Below are 6,355 nucleotides of genomic sequence, written 5' to 3'. Positions count from 1 at the left end.
AAAGAACTCATATACTTATTGCAAAAATCTACAAGTTATCAAAGCAAAGTATTACGCGCATGCTCCTAGGGGGATAGATTGGTAGGAAAAGACCATCGCTCGTCCCCGACCGCCACTCATAAGGAAGACAATCAATAAATAAATCATGCTCCGACTTCATCACATAACGGTTCACCATACGTGCATGCTACGGGAATCACAAGCTTCAACACAAGTATTTCTCAAATTCACAACTACTCAACTAGCATGACTTTAATATCACCATCTCCATATCTCAAAACAATTATCAAGTATCAAACTTATCATAGTATTCAACACACTCTAAAAGATATAAGCGAAGTACTAGAGCAAAACTATATAATTCAAAAGATATAAGCGAAGCACATAGAGTATTCTAACAAATTCCAAATCATGTATGGCTCTATCAAAAGGTTTGTACAGCAAGGATGATTGTGGTAAACTAACAAGCAAATACTCAAATCATATAAGACGCTCCAATCAAAACACATATCATGTGGCGAATAAAAATATAGCTCCAAGTAAAGTTACCGATAGAAGTAGACGAAAGAGGGGATGCCTTCCGGGGCATCCCCAAGATTTGACTTTTAGGTGTCCTTAGATTATCTTTGGGGTGCCATGGGCATCTTCAAGATTAGGCTCTTTCCACTTCTTGTTCCATAATCCATCAAATCTTTACCCAAAACTTGAAAACTTCACAACACAAAACTTAAAGTAGAAAATCTCGTGAGCTCCGTTAGCGAAAGAGAATAAAAGATCACTTCAAGGTACTGTAATGAACTCATTATTTATTTATATGGGTGTTATACCTACTGTATTCCAACTTCTCTATGGTTTATAAACTATTTTACTAGCCATAGATTCATCAAAATAAGCAAACAACACACGAAAAACAGAATCTGTCAAAAACAGAACAGTCTGTAGTAATCTGTAGCTAGTGCAAGATCTGGAACCTCAAAAATTCTAAAATGAATTTCTGGACGTGAGGAATTTATATATTAAACATATGCAAAAATAATTAATTAAATAGCACTTTCCAAATAAAAATTACAGCAGTTCTCGTGAGCGCTAAAGTTTCTGTTTTTTACAGCAAGTTCAACAAGACTTTCCCCAAGTCTTCCCAACGGTTCTACTTGGCACAAACACTAATTAAACACAAAAAACACAACCAAAACATAGTATAGACAATTTATTTATTACTAAACAGGACCAAAAAGCAAGGAATAAAAATAAAATTGGGTTGCCTCCCAACAAGCGCTATCGTTTAACGCCCCTAGCTAGGCATAACAAGCAAAGATAGATCTAGGTATTGCCATCTTTGGTAGGCAATTCATAAGTGTCTCTCATAATAGATTCATAAGGTAATTTAATTTTATTTCTAGGAAAGTGTTCCATGCCTTTCCTTAATGGAAATTGGAATCTAATATTTCCTTCCTTCATATCAATAATTGCACCAATCGTTCTAAGGAAAGGTCTACCAAGAATAATAGGACATGAAGGATTGCAATCTATGTCAAGAACAATAAAATCTATGGGCACATAATTTCTATTTGCAACAATAAGAACATAATTAATTCTTCCCATAGGTTTCTTAATAGTGGAATCCGCAAGGTGCAAGTTTAGAGAGCAATCATCAAAATCACGGAAACCTAACAAATCACACAAAGTCTTTGGAATCATGGAAACACTAGCACCCAAATCACATAAAGCATAGCATTCATGATATTTAATTTTAATTTTAATAGTTGGTTCCCACTCATCATAAAGTTTTCTAGGGATAGAAACTTCCAATTCAAGTTTTTCTTCATAAGATTGCATCAAGGCATCAACAATATGTTTAGTAAACGCTTTATTTTGACTATAAGCGTGAGGACAATTTAGCATGGATTGCAACAAGGAAATACAATCAATCAAAGAGAAATTTTCATAATTAAATTCCTTGAAATCCATAATAGTGGGTTTAGCAACATCTAGGGTTTTAATTTCTTCAATCCACTTTTATCAAATTTAGCATCAAGATCACAAGATTCAGAATTCTTGGAACGCCTTCTAGGTAAAGGTGGGTCATATTCAGTCCCATCATTATCAAGATTCATATTGCAAAACAAAGATTTAATAGGGGACACATCAATAACTATTAGATCTTCATCATTATTTTCATAGGAATTAGAAGAACACGCTTTTATAAAGGCATCTTTCTTAGCACGCATCCTAGCGGTTCTTTCTTTGCACTCATCAATGGAAATTCTCATGGATTTGAGAGACTCATTGATATCATGCTTAGGTGGAATAGATCTAAGTTTCAAAGAATCAACATCAAGAGCAATTCTATCAACGTTCCTAGCCAAATCATCAATCTTAAGCAATTTTTCTTCAATCATATATAGCATTAAAATTCTTTTGTGAAGTAATAAATTCTTTAATATTAGAATCAAAATCAGAGGGCATCTTATTATAATTTCCATAAGAATTGTTGTAGGAATTACCATAATTATTAGAGGGATTACTAGGGTAAGGCCTAGGATTGAAATTTCCACTATACGCGTTATTACCAAAAAAATTCCTACCAACAAAATTCACATCCATAGATTCATTATTATTCTCAATCAAAGTAGACAAATGCATATCATTAGGATCAGAAGAAACACTCTAATTAGCAAACAATTTCATAAGTTCATCCATCTTTCCACTCAAAACATTAATTTCTTCTATCACATGCACCTTTTTATTAGCAGATCTTTCAGTATGCCATTGAGAATAATTAACCATAATATTATCTAGGAGTTTAGTAGCTTCTACTAAAGTGATTTCCATAAAAGTGCCCCCCGCGGCCGAATCTAAAAGATTTCTAGAAGAAAAATTCAATCCGGCATAAAATTTTTGTATAATCATCCACAAATTTAAACCATGAGTAGGGCAATTACGTATCATTAATTTCATTCTCTCCCAAGCTTGTGCAACATGTTCATGATCAAGTTGCTTAAAGTTCATAATATCGTTTCTAAGAGAGATGATCTTAGCGGGAGGAAAATACTTAGTGATAAAAGCATCTTTGCACTTGTTCCATGAATCAATACTATTTTTAGGCAAAGACGAAAACCAAGCTTTAGCACGATCTCTAAGCGAAAAAGGAAATAGCTTCAATTTAACAATATCATTATCCACATCTTTCTTCTGTTGCATGTCACACAAATCAACGAAGCTATTTAGATGGGTAGCGGCATCTTCACTAGGAAGGCCGGAAAACGGATCTTTCGTGACAAGATTCAGCAAAGCAGTATTAATATCACAAGATTCAGCATCGGTAAGAGGAGCAATCGGAGTGCTAATAAAATCATTGTTGTTGGTATTGGTGAAGTCACACAATTTAGTATTATCTTGATCCATCGTGACAAGCAAGCAAACTAACACACAAGCAAACAAAAAGCAAGCGGACAAAAAGAGGCAAATAGAGAAAGAGAGGGAGGATAGAGAGAGAGAGGGCAAATAAAATGGCAAGGGTGAATTGGGGGGAGAGGAAAACGAGAGGCAAATGGCAAATAATGTAATGCGGGAGATAAGGGTATGTGATGGGTACTTGGTATGTTGACTTTTGCGTAGACCTCCCCGGCAACAGCGCCAGAAATCCTTCTTGCTACCTCTTTTAGCACTGCGTTGGTTTTCCCCGAAGAGGAAGGGATGATGCAGCAAAGTAGCATAAGTATTTCCCTCAGTTTTTGAGAACCAAGGTATCAATCCAGTAGGAGGCTACGTGTGAGTCCCTTGCACCTGCACAAATCAAATAAATCCTCGCAACCAACGCAAATAGGGGTTGTCAATCCCTATAGGGCCACTTACGACAGTGAGATCTGATAGATGTGATAAGATAATATTTTTGGTATTTTTATGATAAAGATGCAAAGTAAAATAAAGGCAAAGTAAATAACTAAGTAAATAACTAAGTAGTAGGAGATTGATATGATAAAGATAGACCCGGGGGCCATAGGTTTCACTAGTGGCTTCTCTCGAGAGCATAAGTATTCTACGGTGGGTGAACAAATTACTGTTAAGCAATTGACAGAATTGAGCATAGTTATGAGAATATCTAGGTATGATCATGTATATAGGCATCACGTCCGAGACAAGTAGACCGACTCATGCCTGCATCTACTACTATTACTCCACACATCGACCGCTATCCAGCATGCATCCAGAGTATTAAGTTCAAAAGAACAGAGTAACGCTTTAAGCAAGATGACATGATGTAGAGGGATAAACTCATGCAATATGAGAAAACCCCATCTTGTTATCCTCGATGACAACAATACAATACATGCCTTGCTGCCCCTACTGTCACTTGGAAAGGACACCGCAAGATTGAACCCAAAGCTAAGCACTTCTCCCATTGCAAGAAAAATCAATCTAGTAGGCCAAAGCAAACTGATAATTCGAAGAGACTTGCAAAGATAACCAATCATACATAAAAGAATTCAAAGAAGATTCAAATATTGTTCATAGATAAACTTGATCATAAACCCACAATTCATCGGTCTCAACAAACACCACAAAAAGAAGATTACATCGAATAGATCTCCACAAGAGAGGGGGAGAACATTGTATTGAGATCCAAAAAGAGATAAGAAGCCATCTAGCTAATAACTATGGACGCGAAGGTCTGAAATAAACTACTCACACATCATCGGAGAGGCTATGGTGTTGATGTAGAAGCCCTCCGTGATCGATGCCCCCTCCGGCGGAGCTCCAAAAAAGGCCCCAAGATGGGATCTCGCGGGTATAGAAGGTTGTGGCGGTGGAATTAGGGTTTTTTCTCCGTATCTGGTAGTTTGGGGGTACGTGGGTATATATAGGAGGAAGAAGTACGTCGGTGCAGCAATGTAAGCCCACGAGGGTGGAGGGCGCGCCCCTTACCTCGTGCCTTCCTAGTTGCTTTCTTGACGTAGGGTCCAAGTCCTCTGTATCACGTTCGTTCCGAAAATCACGTTCCCGATGGTTTCATTCCGTTTGGACTCCGTTTGATATTCTTTTTCTGCGAAACTCTGAAATAGGCAAAAAAAACAGCAATTCTGGGCTGGGCCTCCGGTTAATAGGTTAGTCCCAAAAATAATATAAAATTGTATAATAAAGCCCAATAATGTCCAAAACAAAATATAATATAGCATGGAACAATCAAAAATTATAGATACGTTGGAGACGTATCAAGCATCCCCAAGCTTAATTCATGTTCTTCCTCGAGTAGGTAAATGATAAAAACAGAATTTTTGATGTGGAATGCTACTTGGCATAATTTCAATGTAATTTTATTAATTGTGGTATGAATATTCAGATCCGAAAGATTCAAGAAAAAAGTTTAATATTGACATAAAAATAATAATACTTCAAGCATACTAACTAAGCAATTATGTCTTCTCAAATAACATGGCCAAAGAAAGTTATCCCTACAAAATCATATAGTCTGGCTATGCTCCATCTTCATCACACAAAATATTCAAATCATGCACAACCCCGATGACAAGCCAAGCAATTGTTTCATACTTTTGGTGTTCTCAAACTTTTTCAATCTTCACGCAATACATGAGCGTGAGCCATGGACATAGCACTATACACTACAAGAAATCTGTTAATACATGACGGATCTGATCTGTCACAAATCAGTCAAAAACTGTCATGCGTGCCTCATGGACTTGAAATCCGTCATGTATATCGCGTCATAATTTGACATTGTACCTTCCTTGACGGTCCTTGACTGTCATGGATTTACCTTAGGCCTGTCCAAGCCCAAACTAGGCCCGATCCTTAGTAAAGGAACATACCATCATGGACCAATGTGCCATGTAGGATTCTCAGTTGAACAAGTGGAATGATGTGGCTGCCAACGTGGATGCTACTTTTCGTCACAGAAATTGTCATGGATTTAGGATCAATTTAAATATGATCTGGTCCATTTCTTTCAGCCCAATTTGACCCAAAACGCTTTTAGCATAACATGTCACATAAATGATAATGGCAATTTTGGCCCAAGATAGTATTTCCAAAGTGTCATACACGTTACACAAATCATTCAACATGCAGCCATACATAGGTATTTGTACAACTAGCAGTTTATAAAATCCTCCATGAAATGATAATATACATCATATATTGACAAAATATATCACACAAATGTTAGGAAGGAGTACAAATCCAATTTACATCAACAACACATATAAACTACTAAGTTTGTTATTCATTTTGTCGTCGGCCCTCCTGCTGGCAACTATATGTCATGGCAGATTGTGATGGACACCAAGTAGCCCGCTACCCAATCATACCTACCATATTTACAACAACATTAGACATT

This window comes from Triticum urartu, chromosome 3, assembly GCF_003073215.2.
Source record: "Triticum urartu cultivar G1812 chromosome 3, Tu2.1, whole genome shotgun sequence".
Lineage (NCBI taxonomy): Eukaryota > Viridiplantae > Streptophyta > Magnoliopsida > Poales > Poaceae > Triticum > Triticum urartu.
The sequence above is the reverse complement of the archived record's forward strand: the minus strand, read 5'-3'. Positions refer to the sequence as shown.